The 24,700-nt window shown below is 36.6% G+C and overlaps 1 long non-coding RNA gene across 1 annotated transcript in view; it reads left to right on the top strand.

The window, feature by feature from the left end:
• The window catches only part of LOC140505957 (uncharacterized), an 85,290-nt gene extending 61,024 nt beyond the window's left edge, over nt 1–24,266 (top strand). Inside the window, exon 4 of the long non-coding RNA XR_011967717.1 lies at nt 24,071–24,266. This is a non-coding gene — a long non-coding RNA (uncharacterized lncRNA). The remainder of the gene's footprint in view (nt 1–24,070) is intronic.
• The last annotated feature ends 434 nt before the right edge of the window (nt 24,267–24,700 follow it).

Genomic DNA, 24,700 nt, shown 5'->3' with positions numbered 1-24,700 from the left:
TTTTCTTTTTTGGTTTTGCTTTTTTTCCTCCCTTTTCTTTTCCTTCTTCTGGGATTTCTACTTCTTTTGTTTTGAAGTGTCTTCTTAAGCAGAACTAGGTGAGTAAGACCTTTTTAATTTTCTTTTCCAATTTAAATTTCTCTTTCTTTTTTCTTTTCTTCTTCCTCTTTGTAGTACCAACATGATATCCACAGTGCTTATGGCAGTCATGAATATGCCAGCACAGTTCTGAATCGCAAAATACACCAGACTTTCTACATGGAAGACAGAACCAAAACATTTATAAAAACACCATAAAGCCAAATCCATCATAGTAACAAAGAAATCCATCATAGTAACCAAGAAGTCTGTCCACATTTTTAGGCCTTCCCACAGACAAACAAACACTCAGGAGCCTATCTGTCGGCTTTTCTCTCTCTCAGTTCTGACTGCTCTGACCAGTTTCCTTTTAGATCTTCTCTAGCTCCACCTCTTCCTGTTTCACCCTTCCTGTTCCACCCCTTTCTGCTCCATGTGACTTGATTCATGTGACTCAGGCTTCCATGTGATCCAGGCAGGTCACATGGGCCTAGTAATGAATGGTAAAGATCTTCCCATTTAAATTACTATTACACTCATTTGTATTTTTCTTAGGTAGTGTCTGCAATTTATTGAGTTCTTTAGCTTCTTCCTCACTGTCTTCATTACTTGTGCTGCTGATATCTAAAACTATGTTCTTTTGGGGTCTACTCGGATGACCAGGATAGCCACATTTTTTACATCCCACATTGATATTGTCCTTGTTGTCACCTCTAAATAAAATTGAGCATTTCCTTCAGTTATTTAAAAATATTATTTAGATGAGGGATCCATAGGCCTCACCTGACCACCAAAGGGGTACTTGGTCCAGGGGAAAAAGGGTAAAGAATTCTTGATTTAGGGCCACATGATTTAGACCACCTAGTCTAACTCTCTTTTAAAGGAGTAAACAGAGGCTCAAAGAGATTAAGCATACTGTGTCTTACTCTCAGGTGGTGGTATGTAGAAAATATGTCACATTCAGATTAAATTAGGCCTTCGGTCTCTAGATACTTTAAAGAGGCCTATTCACTCAGTGGGCGTTACCTCCCTCTAAGTGAGTGACTGAGGCTTTCAAGGTCTCCTATTGCATCCTAGGCCATCTCCAGTCATCCTGACAAATATCTGGTCACTGGACCTAGATGACTCAGGAGGAGAAAGTGGGGTTGGTGACCTTGCACAGCCCTCCCTCACTCAAAACAAAGTCAAGTGCAAGTCATCGTTTCTCTGATGTCATGGTCTTCTTTGAAAACAAAGGACAAACACAGACTTTTCACTACACCACCCAGCTTTTTTAATCTGGCAGGACCATGGCCAGGGGGAAGGCAGTGTCTGGGCTTCAACTCCTACTTGTTTTTTTCTATGAAGTTTGAATACAACTCATCTGATATCTAATTTTATATATGTTTCCAGTTTATTTTACTTATTCTTATGCTCACAAGGTAATATACCTTTCTATTTAAAGAAAGATAGAAGCAGAAAAGTTTCCTCTCAAACAAGTTTTTTCAATACTTTCTCATGTCTTCTGACATCGTTACTTTCTTATCATTTGCTTATTGTCATTGTTATTCAGCCATTTTAGTCACATCCAATCCTTTGTGACCCCCAGTTGGGGTTTCCTTGCAAAGATACTGGAGTGATTTGCCATTTTCATTTCCAGCTCATTTTACCAATGAGGAAATTGAGGTTAACAGGGTTAAGTGACTTGCCCAGGGTCATATAGGTAGTAAGTATCTATGGTCAGGCTTGAACTCAGGTCTTCCTGACTTTAGGCCCAGTGCTCTGTCCACTGTGCCACCCAGCTAACAGCAACAACAACAACAATGTGAAAATGTTCGTGAAGATCAAGACTAAAAAATCACATTCCAAATTGATGTATTCATGAATCCTTTCTGGTTTTATCAGGATCCCATGGCTTACATTGCTATTTGCTAAGTAGATGGTAGTAACTTGATAAGAGGCAGTGTGTTCATCCTTCGTTGTCGAAGAAGACTACGCGATCAGAGAAATAATGACGTGACTTGCACATGACTTTGTTTTGAGTGAGGGAGGGCTGTGCAGGTCACCAGCCTCACTTCTCTTCCAGAGACACCTGAATCCAGTGACCAGATATTCATCAGGATGACTGGAGATGACCCAGGATGAAGCAGTTGGGGTTAAGCGATGTTCCCAAGGTCACACAGCTAGTGAGTGTTCCCAAGGTCACACAGCTAGTGAGTGTCAAGTGTCTGAAGTGAGATTTGAACTCAGGTCCTCCTGACTCCTGCACTGGTGCTCCATCCACTGCACCACCTAGCTGCCTCTAACAGACAGTGATGAGCTGATGAACTTTAATGTTTTGTTTTGGTCTGCTAATGATTTTGAATATAATTCTTTTTAAAAGTCCTATTGATACCTTTTATTTTTATACTCTGATCATTGCTGGATATAATTAACCTTGCTCCCACCTCCACACTGGTATTAGAATCTTGCTTATAATAAAGAAATACAATTAAAATAGATAATATATCTTTGCTAGAACCAGCTGATCACTTGAAAAGGTCTCATCATGCAGTTTCCCTCAGCCTTGGATACTCAATACCTTTCCAACTCTCTCAGCTGCTTCTCTTCTCTGATTGGAGAGTAGCTCTCTAAACTCCTAAAGCTTTCCTTTATGGAGGGCAGGACCTGGATATCCCAGCTCACTTTCCACTTTCCATCTGCAGCTCTGATTGGTTTGAACTACATGGAACAAGGTGCTCAGACTGGGAAAACCAGTGTCTCTCCACCCTTTCCAGCTTCCTTTTATTTATTATCTTCCCCCATTAGACTGGAACAGGCCTGCACAACCTGCAGCCTGCCAAAGGATTTTGAGTGGCCTGTGAAAATGTAGAGGAAGTCCTTTGGTGGGTCACAGGTTGTACCGGCCTGGATTGGAAGCTCCCTGATGGCAGAGACTGTCTTTTTTTTTTCTTATTTGTATACCTACCAATTTGCACAGTGTCTGGCACATAGTAGGTACTTAGCAAATGTTTCTTGAATTGAAAATAGAATCAAGAAACATAGTGACCATATTTGTGCTGATAATTCTTTGTTCTCTACTGTTTCATCATGTTTCTTAGACTGAAACTTTTAAAAATGACTTAGCGTTCAGCTTTCTTACATGATCTTCCCCTAACATCCCAATCTATGTTGCTGAAATCCTAGTATGTTGTGTTTTTCTGATTCTGCTTATTTCACTCTGAATCATTTCAAAAAAATCTTCGTATCTTTCTCTATATTCTATTGGGGTACAATCTTAGCTCTCTTAATGTGTGTGTGTGTTTTCCTATCTTTAAAATGGGTCAATTATTCACTATGGAAAAAAGTTGGAAAACATTTTGACTTCCACATGTCAATGGGAGGTATTACATATAATAATATTCTATGATGTTGGGTGCAAAATTGTCCTCTCATGGGATTAGAGGATGATTATTTTCCTTCTTGGCTTGAGCTCAGGCTCAGGGCTCAAGTATTATACTGTTGGGGGTGTAAGCTCAGTTCCATGTGGACAGTTTCGGGTGGGTAAAGGTGAGAGCTTCTAAACCTTAGAGTTCTCATGAGGCCCCCCAGGAAACAGCAGGGAATTGAGGAGTGAGATCTCGTGTATTTCCGCCTCTTCCCATGAGAACGTGATGGGAGAGAGCTCTCCCCGCCCTCGAGACTGTCCCGGATCTGGGCACACCTATTGTTATCTAACAGGCACTGTATTCAGGTGCAAACTATGCGGCTGGAGAGCTTAATTGGGATCAGGAAAGCCTGAAAGCGCTCTTAGCTCGGGAGGGGCCCTGACCAACAGAAGGCCTCTCCTCCCTTTCCCTCTCTTCGCTCTTCCCTCCCCCTCTCTCCCCACTTACACTTCTGCTTCCAATCTCTTATTATAAGATCTTTGCCTCCTTGGGAGATTCCTCGCTCCCTCCTAAGGAAGAATTCCCCTGCACTTGTAACCAGAACCCTGAATAAAAGCTTAACCCTTGTTCGACTCTGGGAGGTCTCTTCTCTCATATGACTATCCGGTTTGGCCAGCCGAAGACCTGCGAGAGGTAAGGTAAGAAGACTCGGGTAACCCTCAGGCCTCTAGGCCTGGCATTATACCTCTGAGTGTCCCAGAATAACATTGTACGTGTCCTGCTAGAAAGGGCTATGGTTGAGCAATTCATGGAATGTATTTGCAGGAACCTTCATCTCCTTGTTAACTACTTTTAAAGGCTTCCATCCTTTTATAAGCTTGGTGCTTTGAACTGTTCTAGAAGCTATATTGCACAATAAGGTATGGTAAAACTTTGTTTTGCCAGAAAATCACAATGGAAAGGCAGATGGAAAGCTTTCCTTTCTTTTGTAATGAGGACTATTGCCAATGCCTGCAAACCTATCAAGAGAACAACATTCAGATTATAGTTAGTCTTGTAGATAGGTAGACTAGGTCACTGTCTCTACCATGTGATTTGTGGCAAAAAGTTCCTATCTCCAAACATTCTCTCTACTCATGCCTGAAATTCATATGCTCATAGGACTTAGAGCTGGAAGTACCTTAGAGATAATCTAGTCTAATTTTCTTATTTTATAGATAAAAAACCCAAGACCACAAGATGTTAAGTGACTTACTTAAGGTCACACAAAACAAATAGCACAGTTGGAAGTTAAATTCAGTTCCCTGATTCTATTTCAGCATTCTTTCCATTGTCCTAAGCTATGAGCAGGTCATTTATTTATATTGCCTTCTCCAGATATTCTCTTCTAAAATATAAATGCTGGTAATAGGAAAATATGGTAAATGACTTATATCTTAACATAACTGAGCTTGTAATATCTTTTCTTTTAGTGCCAGGGGAAACCTAGTAGCATCTGAGCTTTGCATTTCCTGGGTTAAGTGGGTGGCATAAGGTGGGATGGGAAAAAAAAAGGATGATAAGTTAAAACTGGGCAGAGTGGAGTTTATGCACTTTGAAGACAAACTTTGATTTCACAATTTTGTCTAGGGATGATTTTTTTCAAATGTTTCTTTTATATTTTATGCTCGATTTCTTGACTGACATTTTCTGCATTAGCAACTTATATCTGGAATAGCAAGTGTTACATATGAGGACTAGGTTGAAATAGACGATTGGTGTAGGGCAGCAGAATGCATGTCTGACACATTGCCTGGCTCAAGCAACTGTTAGGTGTTCTAAATCTGGTTCAAAAATTATAGAGGAAAGAAAAATCATTTAACTTTGAAGGGAGAAGGAGCATGAAATAATCTATATGCTGACTAACAATAAAGGCATTTGAATTTCTAGCTAAAAATTTTTTGTATGTATCATATTAATTTGCTCTTAGGGGACTGAAGAAAGGGGAATTTTTCAAAGTTTATTTTCATTTCTATATTTTTGAAGTCTTCATAGTCACAAAGTTGATCATACAATGTAAAGAACATAATTTCCTACTATTTTGATTGCTGGTTTTGCAAAAGTGTTTGACTAGTCAAAGTAACACAGGGCCTTCTTCCTTTAGCAGAGTGGCTCCATGGACATGTTAAGATCATATGAGATTTCTTTGACAGATGTAAGTACTGAAGTCACTTTGTTCAGATTAATAAGCAAGGAATAAAACAGGGACATACCTGCTAAACTTGTTTACTACTGTCATGCAGGAAGTGCTTTGCATAGTTTTTGAGAGAGATTTCCTACCAATGAAATCCTCTGTATGGTCCTGTTTTTGAATGACATTATGCTGATTGCCTTAATTTTCAGAATATCATAGGACAGAGATGATCTGCAATGAAATACACTGCCATTCTGTCTACGAAGAAAAACCAAGTAGAAGAAAACACATTTTCCAGATTGTCATATATGGTTTCAGCAATAGATTATGGCTGCTTTCTTAGGATCATTTTAGTTATGTATAGCAAGAGTCATTGCCAGTAGATGGCTGCTTGGTAATGAATTTATTGGGCAGGGTGGTTTGAGAAAAAAAAAAAATCCCAATTCCCTCAGTCCCTTTGGCTTCCACTGTGAAGAGTGGTTGGCCAGAGGGAAAAAGGTAGCAAAAATTATAGTTTTTAGATTATCTATATATGTTAACTTTAATTTATCTGATGGTACTTTAAATGTGACCTACTTATGCAATGACCAACAAGTCGTCATATTTACTGAAGTAAAGGAATCATATCAGTCTTAACATTCTTGATATGAATCAAAGCTAGAGGACAAAAGGAAGTTACAGGAAAGGAAAAGGAAAAATATATAGAAAATCTAACGAAGGAAAGATAATTTATGACTGAGGTTTGGAGGGTGGGATCTGTGTAGGCTTTGTGGAATAAATTATATATGATCTGGGCCTTGAGGAGTGGGTATATTTCAAAAGGCAGAGATACAGAAAAGGAAGAACATTTTTGGCACAGAATAGAATGAGCAAAAATAGTTGTAGAAAGCAAAGGACTTGCATGAGGGAGGAGTAAAATGTGGCTGAAATATTGTACATTAGGGAGTAGCATGATAAGAGACTCAAAATGAGATTTTAGAAGATCTCAACTGCTAAAACTATTGAGTTCCTACTTTATTTAGGTCAAAGACAATGCAGACTTTGAATATGAATGACTGGGTGAATACCATTGACAGAGATAGTGAATTTAGGAAGAATAGATTTTTTTTTTAAAGATAAGAATTTTAATTTGGACATCCTGGGTTTGAGATCCTAGTGGGATATTCAGGTAATTGAAAGTAAATTTTGGGAGAAATGTTAGGACTAGAGACATAAATTTGGGAATTGTCCGTATAGATGTAATAGATGAAGGCATAAGAGCTGATACCTCTTCCAGGGGAGAAAGTATGGAGATAAAAGATTAGAGACTTAAGGATAAAACCTTGGGGAACACAAAACTTAAGGGATCAGAGGTGGAAGAGAAGCCAGTGAAAGAGACAAAGAAGGAAAGGTCTGAGAGGTAAGAAGAAAACAAGGAAAGTGCATTAATGTAGAACCAAGGGACAAAGGGATGCCCACCAATGGAAAATGATATAGAGAGATGAAGGAGGATGAAAAATGAGAAAAGACAATTTAATTCGATATTAAGGAGGGTCTGTGCTTTGTGTGCACCTGGAGGCTTGGTTAAAGAGAAGAGATATATTTAAAGATGTTGTGGTTGTAACTCAGTATTATTAGTAGAGATTATGTTTTTGGGAAATCACTGCTAGAATGTCTATAATTTTTGTGGGAATTGTAAAATTGTAGGAAGCCTAAGGGTTTCTGGGTAGCTTATGTTAATTAAAGGGAAATTTTTGGGGAAAATTTGAAGTTCCAAGAAATCCTTAAAGAAATGTGAATGAAGTTTAACTAAAGAGACAAAGTCCTTCCTCTTTTTTCAAACTACTTGTCCTATCCTAGAAGTCAAAACTGATTTTTTGAAGGTGAAATCTGTTACAGCCCCTTAAAATACTGTGCATGATTTCTTCTATTGATTGGCGCTTTTTGCTTTATTGCCTACTTTCTTCCAGAGCACCTTGGGAGAACCAGAGATAATGGTTAAAGTTGTATTAATGTCTGTTTATACTTACTTTCCAATCCTACTAGGTTGTTTTTTTAATATCTGAAATTTCCGTTCTTTTTATTGATTGGTTCTTGAGAATTTGAGACCATCACATATATGCCAGAGATTTCATATATGTATATACACACATACATATACACACATATGTATATATACATATATGCATATATTTGTGTATGTGTGTTTGCATGTGTGTATTTTTTTTCCTTTGATTGTTTTGGTCTGCTTTGGCTAAAGAATTCATTTTCTAGTGATCAACCTGTTGGTGATAAGACTCTCTTAGGTTGACCTTCAGAAAAATGACTCATACTACAGCCAGAATTGTAATCAAAGCCTTTCCAACATGATAGAACATGCAGAAACTTGTGCTTTTCGGGAGATAATCTTTGAAAACAATGCTTCCCCTCCATCCCTTTTCTGAGGCATCAGTGGTGGTTTATGATATTTGAACACCAGTCTGGAAGGAATGAAAATTGTGGGTGATCCTGGGGCAATGGCTATGTTCATGATAGCATACGTTACTAATGATTACATTCTTAAGAAATGAGATAAAAGATGTCTGATTGGAAAAAGAAGTGGGATGATTTTATGGTTTTGGGTAACAAATGATCAGCTTGAGTTGAGATGTATAGAATGTTGAAAGACTTAGAGGAAAGCTTCTGGCAAGTTGAGTGGATCTTTATTGGAGAATCTAGGGAAGGCAAGGGCAAGAATTGCTCAGGATTGTGTTCTGTTTGTGGTTCCACATTTGGTGCCATGGATCACTCAAAGATGAGGATTCAGATAAACAATGCATTTTATAAAATATATTCAACAATCTCCAGAAAAAAATCATTTCTCAAGGTGAAGAAGGTAAATGCAGGTAAAAACTGCAAGCAAGGATATTAAAAGCAGCTGTCAAGGATGTTCCCTGAGGTCTCAAGAAATCTCCCATCAAAATCTTAAAGCTATTTTTTCTGTGTTTCTTGTTCTAAGGTTCCCAGATCATTCCATCTAGGAGTGAAGTTAACTCAAACTGGCCCAGGTCTGCTCTATTGCTTCCGGATTCACAATCGCCCCAGTTGGTATAGAAGTGGGGGATTAACTCAAACCTTCCTAGTTTCACTAGTGTCATGGCGTACAAGAGATAAGAAAGCTTAGATAACTTGCTATGGGCATGAATGGAAGGAAAACCCTTATTTATGTCATCACAGAAGACTAGAGCATTTATTCATACACATACACAACACACATTTACATATATAATTGATCAGTAAAGGAATGCTTAATTTGGTTGTTCAGGAAAGGATAACATTCTATTTTTAAAACATATTATCTATTGTAATTTTATCCAGAAGCTGGAAGGGTAAATAACTCTTGCTTATATAATGTTATTTGATTTTAATAACTAGTCATACTATTAGAAATGGGGACCAGGGATGGTGAACAAAGGCGTGTAGATTGATTTATTGGTCTTTAGACCAGAAATCCACAATTTTGATTCTTCCTTCTCATCTCTAGGAAGCATAAAATTTCAAATAATCCTCTTCCTACTACTACCTTGATAGCAATATCATGTCAGCCTATGTCATCCAATCTTAAATAACACAAAAAGAATGCCTAACTAAGCACCCACTCTTTTAAAGCCTTTCATTTTAATTTATTGTTCTTTAATCCAAGTTTTTTTAGGGATCCAATAAGCATAGTTTAGGTGCTATGCAGAATATTAAAAAAATATAGCAGACTTACTCTATTTTGGAAGTATAACAGATTCTGCTCTTTGGAAATTTACAGTCTGAATTGGACTTTATAAATGTCTTATAAAACTATATAATTATAATTCACTTTTATATGAGATTTAAAAGTTTACAAAGCACCATCTTCATAGCAACTAACTGAAGTGGCTAGTGCAAATACTATCGTGTTCATTTTCCAAGTGAGGAAACAGACCTAGAAAATTAAAATGACTTGCCCATAGTCCTAACTGGTAAATAGAATTTGCTAGACTTGGACCCATGATTCTAAATCAGGTCTTTAGGAGTCCAAAACTAGTTGTCTTTCCACTATACCACCTTACCCTTCAGACACATATGTATATACATATGTATATATTTACAAACACATATATACACAAACATGCACACACATGTGTGTGCGTATCTATCAATCAGCAGTCCTCCTGGTAGCATGTAGGTTTCCCTTTTTGAAAAATATATCGATGATAGCACGAAGTATTTATACATATAATAATACTAAATCCTTTAGTATTTAAAGTCTACCTAGGGAAATGGTTGATAAAATCTCAAAGATTCATTGGAAAATAATTTCTGTTATTTACTAGACTTAAAGACGTTGAATTACAGGTTTATGTTATAAACTATGCCAAACATTTATAGAGATACACATTTATTTGTAGCACTAAATTACCTTTGATCTTTTCGTGGGAATTGGGGAACACAGAGACAAAAGTAAGTCTACCTACTATGAGAGCACTCGATTTACAATTGATGCTAAAACAAAAACAAAACCCCCCTAAACCCCAACCAAACAAACCCCCAAAACAAAAACCCATAGCCTATAAGTAAGCCTCTAGAGGGAGCCCTTATCACATTATTTTCAGAAGAAGAGACGGCAAAAGAAAATATGACCTGGCAGGAGCAAATACAGATGTTTAAATCGTGTGAAAGAATAGAATGCTTGTATATTATTTGGTATAACATGTTATCTCACCTTCAGAATACAGGTGTATTTGTTGCTCTTTTAGTACAGAACTGCTGTTATCATGGCCTGGAGGGCACCCTGGGGTTTGAGGGTTTTAAGGGAGCACAAATTCTGTCAGGTCCTCTGCCAAGTTGGAAAATGTTCTAGTTTTTAGACCCAATAACGGGCTGTGTGTTGCTGTCTGAAAACCAGTCTAAGTAAATTCAGAGAGGTTCATTGTTAGGTGGATTACAGGGTTACAAGTGCAGGGATCGCAGCAAATTTTGGGTATGATACCATCTACTAGGTTAAAGAGAGTCAATGGAAGGGGAATCTGCTCCAGAAATTATAGATCCTTGAAGTCTTGAAGTAAGTAGTTAGTTTTAAATATTCAATGTATTCCTAAAGAATTTATGTGAAAATAAATAAACCCAGGGGGCTTACTATTTAATGTTATCCTATGCTAATGCCTTTTGTAAAGCCCCCTAAGTGCCTTGAGTAGAGGAAAATGGGGAACAGGATATTGAAGTTAAGTAACTTTCCAACTTTCCAAGTCTTAAGCTGGTTCTTTATTCATTATTTCAACATTTTTTAATCCTCTGAAACACAAAACTTTTTAGGGATGTGGGACTACTCGTGATTTTACCAGAGTAAATAGCTCCCAGTGAGGGAATTTCCTGTACCAATTCTGATCCACAACTGTTCTTCAATATTTATCTTAGAGAACTTCCTGAGTGCAGCGGACAGTTTAATTAAATTTGAATGGGGGAAACCTATACTTTAAAGCCAAAGAAATGACAGAAATTATTATCAATTTTGCATTATGTCTCCTATAATAATGATGATGATGATGATAACAAAACAGCAAATTTGCATGTTTATTTATAATTTATAAAGTATTTCCAGTATAGATAATTAGGAAATAATTTGACAATGCCAGGAATAAATGATTGAGATCTGAAATTTTAATCGGATTTTGGCAGCTAAGTGGTATAGTTGATAGAAGTCTGTAGTTGGTGTCAGAAAGATCCAAGTTTAAATCCTGCCTCAGTCACTTACCAATATAATCCTGGGCAAGTCACTTAACCATTTCCAGCCTCAGTTTCTTCATCCATAAAATAAGGGTAATAACCGCTCCTGTTTCACAGGGTTGTTTTGAGGAGCAGTGCTTTGAAACCTCAAAGTGCTGTATAAATACTGAATATTGTGGTTATTTTCCATTGGTCTTAAATATTTATAACTTAAAAGCTCATGTTTGTTGGTAGGATATTTATTGGTAGGAGGGAGTACTAATCTGTCTCCATATATCTGGGAAAGGAGAGAACCAACCTGTGATTTCCTTGGCATAGGGAGCTCACAGTGAGAAGCCTCCTCTCTTAATGAAGATTGCCACTTTCCCAGCAGTCTATGCCTGAGTGCTGCCTAGAGCCCTGAGAGGTTAAATGCACTGTCACACAGCCAATGTCTAGCAGACACTGGTCTTGAAACATATGTGTCTCTGGTTTATTTCTATTTCCTACATTAGACAGTTTCTCATCCTAGTGATCTCTATCAATGGGTCAAAATGGTGTGAACATTTCTCTCTTAGTTTCCCACATAAAAAAACAAAACAAAACGAAATAGAGCTGTCAATATGTTGTTTTCATCATTATTTTATATTTCATATGTATACATATGCATGTATGTATATATGTTTTTAAAATTGATTGCTTCCATGAAAACTTTTTATGGTGGTTTTGCAAGATAACCATTTTGGAAGATTATAGAGGAATAGACAATACTCTAGTCTTGAAATCAAAAGGTTCTGGGATTTTAATACCAGACCTTGTCACTTATTTTGTGTGTAGTAACCTTGAGCCAGTTAGTTAACTTCTCTTAGACTCATTATTCTTATGTATAAAATGGAGAGAATAATACTCATATTACCTACATAAGAGGGTGGTTATGAGACAATCAATCAGTTAACAAGCATATATTAGGAACCTACTATGTGCCAGGCACTGTGCTAGGTATTGCATATATAAAAACAAAAATGCAATATATCCTGCTCTCAGAGTTTACAAACTATTTTTTGGATAGTGTGCGGAGAAGACAGATAACATGTACTTACATAAACGTATGAAAATATACACAAAGTAAGTACTAGGTAAATTTTTTTTTTTTTTTGGTGGGAGGACAGGCCCTAGCACCTGGGAGGCTTCATGTAGAAGGTGTCTCTTGCACAGAGTCTTGAAGAGGAAAAAGGGGTTCTGAGAGGTAGAGATGAGGTGTGGGTGTAATCCAGGCATGGAGTACAGCTAGTAGAAAGGTACACAAAGGTGGACTGGAGTGTCATATGTGAGGAATGGCAAGAAGGCCAGTTTGACTGGATTGTAGAGTAGAGAAAGGGAGTCATGTATAAGAAGACTGGAGATGTATTGGGGTCAGGTTTTGAGGGACTTTAAAATAGGACAGAATTATATTTGATCCTAGAGTAAACAAGGAGCCATTTGATTTTATTGAATAGACGATTGGTAAATTCAGGCCTATTCTTTATGAAAATCATTTTGGCAGCTAGGTTGAGGATGAATTGTAGAGTGAAAAGACTAGTCAGGGAGACCAATTAGAGGTTTATTACAGTAATCTAAGTAATTAGCTTGAACTAGAGCGGTGTAACCACATGAGTAGAAAGAATGGGATCAATGTGAGGAATTTGGGCAGTAGAAATAATGAGTGGACACGTGATTGGCTATGTGGAGTGAGAGAGGACAAGCAGCTCAGAATAATGCCAAAGTTACGAAGTTGGATGACAGGACAAATGGTGGTGCTCCATAGTATAGATCGGAAAATTCCTTATTTTTAATTTTTTAAATTAAATTTTACTTTTTTAAATGAATAAAAATCTGTTTTCTTTTTCTTCCACTTCCATCACCCTACTGAGGAAAAAAGAGAAGGAAAATCCTTATAACAAATATGCATAGTCATACAAAATGAATTCTCAGCTTTGCCATGTCCAAAATATATGTCTCATTAACCATGATGAGTCCACTACTTCTCTGTCAGGAAGTGGGTAGCATGCTTCATCAGTCTTCTGGAATTCTGCTTTGGGCAGTTAAGACTTTCAAAGTTGTTTGTCTTTATGATGTTATTATTACATAAATTGTTCTGGTTCTGCTCACTTGATTCTGCATCAGTTCATACAAGACTTCCCAGGTTTGTCTGAAACCATTTCTTATGGCTTCAGTATGTTTATGCCGTATTTTGTTCGGTCATTCCTCAATCAAGTAGTAACCTCTTAGTTTCCAGTTGTTTGCCACTATAAAGGGAACTGCTATAAATATTTTTGAAGATATGACACCTTGGTAAATTATTTATTAAATGCTTACTAAGTGCCAGGGATACAAATAGAAAAATGATCCAGTCTCTGCTTTCAAGGAGTTCACTTTCTAGTATGGGAGGGTTGAACTTCATAACAGGTGGACAAACCAAATGGTACTAAGGATCTGGCAGGCAAGGGGTCAGGATGGATACAAAAGCTCCTTAGACCTTAGGGAACAATGGAAAATTATTTGGCCCCTGATCAGTGATTGATGGAAGAGGGATAGTGGGAGTGAGGGTTAGAGTGGAATGGGTCTTTGGATTTCTTCACGTAGAGGTGATTAGGGTTGGGTAAGGGAAAGTTCCTGATAGCTGCTCATGCTGGTCCAGGAGATCCTAGACAGAAGCAGAGAAGAGAAATTCAGAATGGAGTTGGATTTTAAGGAAAAGATGATTACTTCAGTTTTAGATGAGTTTGAGATTTCTGAGAGGACATTCAGTTTGAAATATCCGAGAGGTATCAGAGAAGGATTACTGGTGCTCATGAAAAAGACAAGGATTCAAAGCCCTTCAACTATGCCCCCTCCTACCTTTCCATCTTACTCCCAAGATCTACTTTTGGATCCAGTGATACTGGCCTTTTGGCTGTTCCATGAACAAGACATTCTGTCTCTCAGGTCCCAACATTTTCTCTGGCTTCCCCCATGCTTGGAATGTCATCTCTCCTCTGTTCTGCCTACTGACTTCTCTGGCTTCCTTTAAGTCCCAATTGAAATCCCACCTTCTACAGGAAGCTTTCCCTAACCCTTCTTAAGCCCAGTGACTCCTTCTTGTAATTATTTTCTATTTATCCTGTATATAGTTTGCTGTGTATATATTTGCCTGCTTGTTTTCTCCCTCATTAGATTGTAAGTTCTTTGCTTTTTTTTGTATATCCAGTGCTTAGCACAGTGCCTAGCACATACTAGCTACTTAATAAATATTTATTAATTGATACATAGATTTTGAAATCATCTGTATGGAGATATCAATTAATCCCTGGGAGTTGATGAGGTCACCAATGTAGAGAGAATGTAGAGAGAGAATAGAAAAAAAGACTAGGAAAGACTCATCCATACAGTTTAATTAGAGGGCATGAATAAATGAATGAAAATGAATTAAGATTCACTTAAGTGCTTATTATGTACCAAGTTCTACCAATACAAGTACAAAGTCAAAAACAGTCTTTGCCCTCCAAGCATTTACATTTTAATTAGAAGAGCACGCACAGGTCAATGGTAGCCATTGGTGACCAGCAAGAACCACCTTGGACATTAATGAAATAGGGATAATGAATGGGTTTAAGAGGAGTTGACATATAACTTCAGAAACAATGGAAGAGCTGATTTGATTATGGTTTTGGAACTGTAGAGCGGGCAAGGTGAGGTATTCATTAATAAGGATAGCAGGGTCCTAGAGTAGAAGTTCCAGAGATGAAAGGGTTTGAAACCTCCAGGGCATGATCTCTGCTTCAGTCTCAATGATAGAGAAGATCAAACAGTAAAGGAGACCGAGAAAGAGTGGTCATACAGGTGGGGGGAGAATCAGGCAAAAACTGTAATGAAACCCAGAGAAGATAGACTGTGTGGGAGGAAAAGGTATTCAAATGTCATATATTGCAGAGAATTCAAGAAGGATGAAGACTGTGGAAAGACCATCAGATTTTATAATTAAAACAGTGTATAATGTATATGTATGTAAAATAAAATGCTATACAAATGTGCTTTTGTAAGAAAGCAGCAATTGAACTTAAGAGAATAAAGTCAGGATAAGTGACTGGGCCTGACCAAATACATAAGAAATTCAAGCTAGAGGTAGCTCAACTTTAAAGTCATTTGGGTGTTTATTTCCTAAATACCTAAAAAAGGGAGAGATTAGAAAGAAATGAAAAAATTTAATGGATAGTAGTTTCACAAAAAACTAAAAGGTGACAGGGAAGGCATTGGCAACCATCAACATAACTTTTTGTAGTCTCTAGAGCATCTTTATGATAATAGTCTAGGCCTAATAAGAGAATAGGTAGGTTTTTGGCAATCCTTTCCTTATTATTGACCACATCTTAAGGGTCCCAGAAATAAATGGCAGGTATGCCATTTGTACATCTGTCTCAGTGGAACAAAAGGCAGCCTTAAAGACTCTCCTTAAACAAGATGTCTTCCAAGCACGTTAAAATCATACATTATTCTGTAAAAGACCCTCATGACAACTTTGTCAGATGATATGGTGATTATTAACATCAAGCAAGACATAAAACAAAGAGATGTAAGCTCACCTCAAGTGTTTATTCCTATAAGGAAGAATATCCTGTACAAAGCCCAAATAGAGGAGGGATTCTCAATTTATGTCAAGGTTCTCCAGAACCTTATGCACCTCCTTGGTGAATCATCACATATATCTCTCAGTAATTAGGCAGCCATTTGGATGGGACAAAAGGGAAAACTCTTCTTGATAAAAAGTTTGGTTTGAATTAGGGAATAATGCAATGGGAATAATGCTGACTCTGGGGTCAAAGGATATAGGTTTTCTTTTTAAATGGCAGAGTCTTCATTCTTTATATTTTCTTCCCATGTTTTCCTGAAACCATACCCCTAGTCATTACTGAAAACATAATAGCATTTCATCACAATTATACACACATACACACAGGCATCCCCTCAATTTCCAATTCTTTCCAACCACAATAAGAGGTTGAGAAATATTTTTGTCCAAATATGCCCTTTTCCTTTTCCTTTGATCTCTTTGGGATGTAGACCTAATAGTAGCATTGCTGGGTTGAAGGGTATACATCGTGTCATAGTCCTCTGGTGAAAGTGCCAAATTGCTTTTCAGAATGGTTGGACCAGTTCACAACTGTACCAACAGTGCATTAGTATCCCAATTTTCCTACATCCTCTCCAACATTTGTCATTTCCCTTTTCAGTCATATTAGTCAATCTGATAAGTATGAGGTGGTACCTCAGAGTTGTTTTAATGTGCATTTCTCTAATTATTTAGTGATTTAAAGCATTTTTTTCACATAACTATAGATAGTTCTTCTTTCTTCTTCTTAAAACTGCCTATTCATATCCTTTGATTGTTTATCAATTGGGAATGACTTATTTTATATAAATTTGGCTGTTACCTATTTTTGAGAAATGAGGCCTTAATCACAGAAATTTGTAAAAAATTCTCCCTCTCCAGTTTCTTGCTAGTCTTCTAATTTTGACTGCATTTGTTTTGTTTGTGTATAAGCTTTTTAACTTCATGTAATCAAAGTTATCTACTCTGATCCTCTCTATCTCTAGTTTGGTCATAAACTCTTCTCTTATCTATAGAACTAATAAGTAAATTTTCCATGCTCCTCTGATTTGCTTATGATATCATCCTTTATCTTGGTATATGATACGAGATGTTGGCTGATACCTAGTTTCTGTCAGACTACTTTCCAGTTTTCCCAGCAATTTTTGTCAGGTATTGAATTCTTGACCCTAAAGCTTGGATCTTTAGGCTTGTCAAACACTAGATTATTACAATCGTTTACTACTGTGTATTGCAGACCAATCTATTCCATTAATCCACCACTCAATTTTTTAGCCAATACTAGATTGCTTTCTTGATTACTACTTTGTAATATACTTTGAAATTGGGTACTACTAGGCAACTTCCTTCACATTTTAAAAATGATTCCCTTGACATTCTTGATCTTTTGTTCTGCCACATGAATTTTGTTGTTATTTTTTTCCTAGTGGTATAAAATAATTCTTTGGTAGTTTGATTGGAATGACATTGAATAAATGAGTTAATTTAGGTAAAACTGTCATTTTTAATATATTGGCTTGGTCTACCTATAAGCAATTAATGCTTCTCCATTTGTTTAGATATGTCTCTTTGTCAAAGGGTAATCCCCTTCCTGATTCCTATGGAGACAGTAGCCTCTTCTTAGCTGATTGCCAAGAAATCAGCTGAAATTGGCTGAAATCCCTAGAGGTTCTTACTGGTATCTCTGACATAATCTTAAAGTCTCTTTAGATCCTTGGGCCCCATCTACTCTGGCTAAAAACTCATTGTCCAAGCTCCATCTCAGCTGTGTGCATCATGTTTTCTTCTGGGTCTCTGATAATGTGGTTTTTGTTTAGGATCTCACTAGAGTTGCCAGCTTCAACTCACAGAGGTGCAAGAGAAGGGGGAAAAGAAAAAAAGAGAGAGAGAAAGAGAGAGATAGACAGAGACAGACAGAGACAGAGGCAGAGAGACAGAGACAGACAGACACAGAGAGACAGAGATAGGAACTGAGAGACAGAAATGAGACAGAGAGATAGACACACAGAAAGATGTCTAATCTTAAAAAAAATTTAGACTCCTAAACCTTAAAAAAATCACAAATTGTTGGGATGGTATAGCGTCAATGCGATATTCACAGCGCCTACAGCAACTATGAATATCCTAGTGCAATTCTGAATCATGAAGTACAGCAGACTCTCCACGTGGAAGAAAGAATTAAAACGTTTGTTGAGACACCAGAAAACCAAATCCATCATCGTAACAAAAATCTATACACAATTACAATGCAGAGGACAACAACTTCCCAAAGCCTTTCTCATGTTAGGCTTCCCACAAACCAGTTCCCTTAAACAAATCACAAACTGACTCCCTTAAACAAAATCACAAACAAACTCTTTCACTCACACAGGCCAGTTGCCTGTTTGCTTGCATCCTTCCTAACTCTAATTGCTCTCATGACTAACATCCTGTTCCACCCTTCCTCTTCCACCCAAACTCCTCTCACCACAGGTTCTTTTTGATTCAGACTTCCATGTGACCTGCAGGTCACATAGGCCTATTAATGAATGGGAAAGATCTTCCCATTTAAATTACCATTACAGATGGTCCAATTTATTCAAGTCATTTCTTCCACCACTTCTGTAGTTTTTGTGCCTTAACAAAAGTGAAGAAGAAAACATGAGGCTTCCTGTGACCAGGTATTACCCAAAGCAGGATACTTTGGGAAGCTGATACAAGAGAGCCAGCTAACATTACTGTCAAAAATAACAAAGAAACTCCCAAGGAAATCAAAACTAGCAAAGTCCACACCAGAAAATTAAAACTTCCTCTAAAAGAAAATGAAAAAAGTCTAGAAGAACTTTGAAATCACAAGAAGATACAGAACAGTTAAAACAAAAACTAAAGCTCAATGTAAATGGAAAAAGAAATGATGTGAGGTACCTCAAGACATTTTCAAATGGATAAATAACACTTTTAAAGAATCTAAGAGATAAAATAACTTGTCAAGAAAACAAAATAAACTATAGCTATTAAAATATACTCAAAACAACTGAAGCTAAATTTGAAAAATACTGATGTAATAAGGAGCTAGGAGGTGCAGTAGATAGTGTTGAGCCTTTAGACAGGAAGACTTGAGTTCAGATCCATACTTACTAGCTGTATGATCCTGGGGAAGTCACTTAACCCTGTTTGTCTCAGTTTTCTCATTTGTAAAATGAGCTGGAGAAGGAAATGGCAAACCACTCCAGTATCTTTGCCAAGGAAACTCCAAATAGGGCCACATAGAGTCAAACACAACTGAAGTGACTGAATAGCATAAATGTAATAGGGATCTGGCAAAAGTGCAGAGGGCCGAGGATGGTATCTCTCTACAGGGAGAGGCTAGAAAGTTTTCTTCTGGGAGAATGATGGTGAAGTGCAAGAGAAGTACAAAAGTGTCACAGAGATCCTTGAAGAGCAAATGAGGCAAAAGAAGGAGCAGTTAGTTACAGACTTTTTTGTAAGCCTCCTAAGTCAACAAAAGAATGTCCTCTTCAGAACTCTTGTAGTTAGCAAACCAACACACACACACACACACACACACACACACACACACACACACACACGGAGTGACAGAACATGAGGAAAAAGAATTAGGAATAGGAAGACTAGAATAGAATATCTGGATGGAGCATAGAGTAGTAAATAATGAGCCTGCCTTAGAGTACAGAAAAAATGGGTTCAAGTCCTTCTTTTGACACACCCTGGTCTGAAACATCTGCTCCTCTCTACTTTCCAAACCAACCCTCTAGAGTCCATGGCCAGGTGGAGGGACAACAATCAATTCTCAACCCCCAGACTCATTTTCATTTCACTCATTTTTGCCCTACTCATTTTTTGCCTTGTTGCCACATGGTACTTCCCCCTCCTTTCTCCCTTCCTCTCATCTTTTGCTTTGAGGACTGTAAGCAGACACTACCATTGTTTTGGGGAGAGAGTGTCAGTGGATTGCCTTACTGTTCCATATACTGACTCTCTGACTTCCCAGATCAAAACATCCTTCCTTGCCAATTGTCTGTGTGTTGCTTCCCTCTATTAAAATATATTTCTTGAGACAAGGACATATCTATTTCTATCTCCAGTGCTTAACACAGTTCTTGGCATGTAGTAAGTGCTTAATAAATACACTTACTAAATACTCATTCATTCCTAGTGGCTATGTGATCCTGGGTAAGAGACTAAGCTCAGGCAAGTTTTAGTCTGTAGTTCCACAAGAGTTGGTCACTGTATTGGTAGAGAGAATTTCCTATATATCTAAAATTACAGATCTAGACAAAAAGAAAGAAAATATGAAATATCAATAGATTTAAGAGATGAAAATTCTAGACAATGCATGAGAATTATAAAACAAGATAAAAAACAATTCATTTAGAAAGAGATTTAGAAATTATGTAGATAAAATGATAGATATGGAGGAACAGGTCAAGATAAAGCAGTCAGACTCCCTAATGTTTTGGAAAATTTAGAAAATCAGATTATTCTCTTTTAGGAAATTGTTTAAAATATTTTCAAGTTTCAAATGAAAAGAATTCATGGGACCCCAACAAAGAGAAGCTTAAAATTCAACTCTCCCAGATATATTACTACAGAATCTCAGCACACAATGACAAAGAGAAAAAAAACCTATCCTCAAAACAGCAGTAAGAAAGATAGATATAACATGCCAAAGGACATCAATCAGGATTACAGAAAAAATTTCTAGGAAGACAAGGAACAATAAAGAAATAAGAATATGTACTTTGTATGTATACATATATATGTGAGTATGTATGTAAGTCGTGTATATACACATACATTCAAAAGTAGGTCATGAACCCAGAATCAACTTTCCAGAATAAACTAAGAATGATGCTTAAAGGCAAAGGATGAATGTTTAAGATTCAAAATGACTTGAAAGAATGTAGGTACAAATATATATATGCTTCTAAGCAGCTTGTTAAAACAACAAAAGTGTTAAAAAAAAATGAAAGTACTTGGGATTTAATGTTGGAAGGGATCTCAGGCAGCTTATAGTCCAGCCTCTTTTTTTTTCACAGATGAAGAATCTGGGGCTCATGGAAGTTAAGTGACTCTAGGGGGTGACCAGCATTTGATTGAAGCCTTTTGGCTCTCAAACAGTACTCTTTGTTTTGCTGTTTTCCCACACTGCCTCTATTTTCCTACCACTGATCCTCTTTTCTACTGCTTGCAATCATTCTCAATCTCATCACTCTGCTGAAATGACTTTTTCCAAGATTAGCAAGTATCTTCTAAAATTTTTATTGATATATTTTTGCTTTTATATCATTATATTTCTATATTACATAGTACACCTACATATTAATACATTACCCAGTGTGACCTTCTTCCTTCACCTCCCAGAGAGCCATCTCATCACAGAGAATTAAAAAAGATGAAATAAAATAGTTGAGCAAAACAAGTATGTTGAAAGAGTCTGGCATTATATTCCATATTCCATGTGCAGGGGCCCCTACCTCTGCAAAGAATCAGGGAGAGGTACCTTCTCATATCTCTCTTTTGGGGTTAAGGGTGATCATTATAATTTCACAGTATTCAGTAGTAATTGTTTTGCTGTTCTTTTCATTGAGTATTGTGGTCATCGTGCATGATTCTGCTTACTTCACTTCACAACTGTTCATAAAATCTTTCCATGTTTCTCTATATAAATTCATAATATCTTATAGCACAGCAATATTCCATTAATTCACATACCACAATTTGTTAGCAACTTCCCAGTTGGTGGCCATTTGCTTTCCTCCACAGTTATTTGTTCTACAAAAATGGCTAGCAATGATCTTTTCATTGCTAAACCTGATGGTCTTTTCTTGGTCCTCATACTTCCTGACTTCTCAAGTAGCTTTTTACACTGTTGGCAATGTTCTTACCCTAGCAAATGCTGAAGAGATTTTTTTTTTCCACGAAGAAGCAAATCTGCATTAGGAATAGCTTGGTTTTCTCTTAAAGTATATAATAAATTCAGCATTATTTGCGAAGCTGTCTTGTCTGTATTTACTACTGATGTTCTTTCTGTTTTCTTCTATGCATAAAAAATGCTTTAGTGACACTTCTTACTTTTCCTTTTCTTTCATTTTGGCAATACCTTTATTAGGTCCTCATTCACTTCAAATTTCCTCTCCTAAATTGAAAGAAAGAAAAACAAAACCCTTGTATCAAATATGCCAAATGAAATAAAATAAACAACTAAATTAGTTATATCTAATATATATGTCTAATCCATTGAGTTTATCACCTTTCGGGAGGTTGATGGAGAGTTTCAACACTAATCCTTTGGAATTATAGTTGGACATTGCATTGATCAGAGTTTTAATAGATATTTGTTGAACTGAATTGAATTCATTATGACCAAACAGAGTTCTTAATCAGAATGTAAGGATAGTTTAATTTCAGGAAAATATTCAATTTTTTATGTTAAAAAGAAAAATTATAAAACTATTTGATCATATTATGAAATGCAGAGAAAGTCTCAGATTAAATATACTGTTCATTTATCTTAAAAACATTAAAATATATAGAAATAGGAAGACCTTTTCTTAATAGGATAAATGTTAATTTCTTTAAAAACCTGAGCTAACATTACATATAATGAATAAATAATTGAAACATTTTCAGTAAAAGCAGGTATATATTCACACTGTCCAGTCTCACAATTTCTGGAGTGTTCAGGGAAGACTAGCCCCTCTGGTGTGAGGGCTTGTTGAACCTCTTTCAGGGGTGCTTACTCACTGTTGGTGTCACCTGTCACCCAACTCTCACCTGTGGTTCCAAGAAGCTGTAGCACGTGCAGTAGTCACACCCTGGTAAAACCATCTCGGCAGATGGGCTAAACCAGGCTGAGGGTAACTTAACAGGCCTCAAATCCTTCAGTGAGTTAGTGGGATATCTACCCCAAGTATATAAAGTCTTACAAATGTAAATAATAAAGATAAGATGTGAAAAAGAAATGAAAACATTGACAACGAAGAAGTCTAAATATTTCCATTTATATCTGACAAGATAGCATATCTAGAAAACTCCAGGACAGTCAAATACAAATTACTGAGTTACTTTAGCAAAGCAATGATGTATAAGATAACTGCTCCTCCTCCAAAATCACCTACTTCATCTACCAAGATATATGGGTGATTTACATAAACACAACTGCAACATAATTTTTCTGGAAATTAGAGAAGAATGAAAAAATGCATGTGATTAGATCAAGCAAATATAATACAAGTATGTCAATACTTTACAAAATAACTAACTATTTAGTCTCAGATTAATCAAAATATCAACTAAGTGCTTCATAATATTATATAAAACCTTAACCAAATTCCTTTGGGAAAACAGACACATAGAATGCCAAGAGGAACTCTGAAAAAGAGAAGAGGTATAACAAGGACTTACTATTTGAGATTTCAAAATATATTACAGAACAGTAATTACAAAAATTGTCTTGTACTACATAAAGTAGAAAAAAATAGATCAATGGAATAGAATAGAAAACCCAGAAATAGAACTAGTGTATTTGAGAGATTAGTGTCTCATAAAGCCAGGTCTATATTATGTTAGGTAACAGAAGAACAATTACTTACATCAAATCTAATATACCTCTCTTCAGCTTCTACCCACTCTTTCTGTTCCTGTCCTCTCAGTCTAAGAACAAATCTTCCATGAGAGGGATTCCACCCAAAGGACTTAGTCATTTGTTGTGAGGCTGTTGTATCCTCTTCCCTAAGACCTTCCAAGAAATCCACAAATCAGTCTTACCAAGACATATAACTTTACCAGGTTGACAAAATTTCTAACCACCATTATCCTCAAGTTTCCCAGATGAACCATGAAGATAAACCAACATTATTTACCAATTTTCCAGCATGACTCATCATGTACCCTTAAAGGGAATGAATGACTATTTGCAAAACTCTTTTCATAATTATTAGAGGCAAAAAAGGTGGCTACAATTCTCCCTAGTTACTAGTTGTCCACATAGAACTGGAATCAGTGCTTTAGTATTCGTCACACATTAACCACCTTACATTTTCTTGAGAGCTGAATGTCTAAATATGCTTTAATGAAAGAAAAGATTTATTTTATTATTTGCTTTATATACAGATGCGAAGCTGTTCTTAATGTGGTCTTTTTTTAACATATTAGATCAACATTATTCCTACTATTATTTGAAGAGCTGGCAAATTCATCATTACCATTCTGCATAGGCAGCAGTTGACTTCATTCTGAGGGACCAGACAAGTATATCCTGGCTTTGGACATTACTGATGTGTTTTGAAAAAGTAATGCCAATCATCTTTGCTTGTTTTTATAGATGAATAAAATGTGAAAAGAAATGAAATATATGAGTGTGTATGCATGTTTGTGAGTGTGTGTGTATATACATAACAGTACTGTGCACATCGTAGGCTCTCAATAAATACTAAGAGAATTGAATTGAAAATTATTAGGGGTGGGTGGATGATAACTGAAAGGTTTATTTAAAAGACCATCTAAAATGAATAATATTCAGGAGAATAAAATCAAGATTTCACTTCATGTGACAATTTTAAACGTTAAAGAAACTGTAAAAAAAAGATGAAGGAATCAGAGAAATACTTAGCAGAATTTTTTATGAGAACAAAATATTGGAATCAAAGGAGTGCCCATTGATTGGGAATGGCTAAACAAATTGTTGTTTGTGAATGTAATGGGATATTATCATGCCATTAGCAATGATGGATATATATGTCAAAGAAATATGAAAGGACTTACATGAATTGATGAATAACAAAG

The sequence above is a fragment of the Notamacropus eugenii genome, chromosome 5 (assembly GCF_028372415.1).
Source record: "Notamacropus eugenii isolate mMacEug1 chromosome 5, mMacEug1.pri_v2, whole genome shotgun sequence".
Taxonomy (NCBI): Eukaryota; Metazoa; Chordata; class Mammalia; order Diprotodontia; family Macropodidae; genus Notamacropus; species Notamacropus eugenii.
The sequence above is the reverse complement of the archived record's forward strand: the minus strand, read 5'-3'. Positions and strand labels throughout refer to the sequence as shown.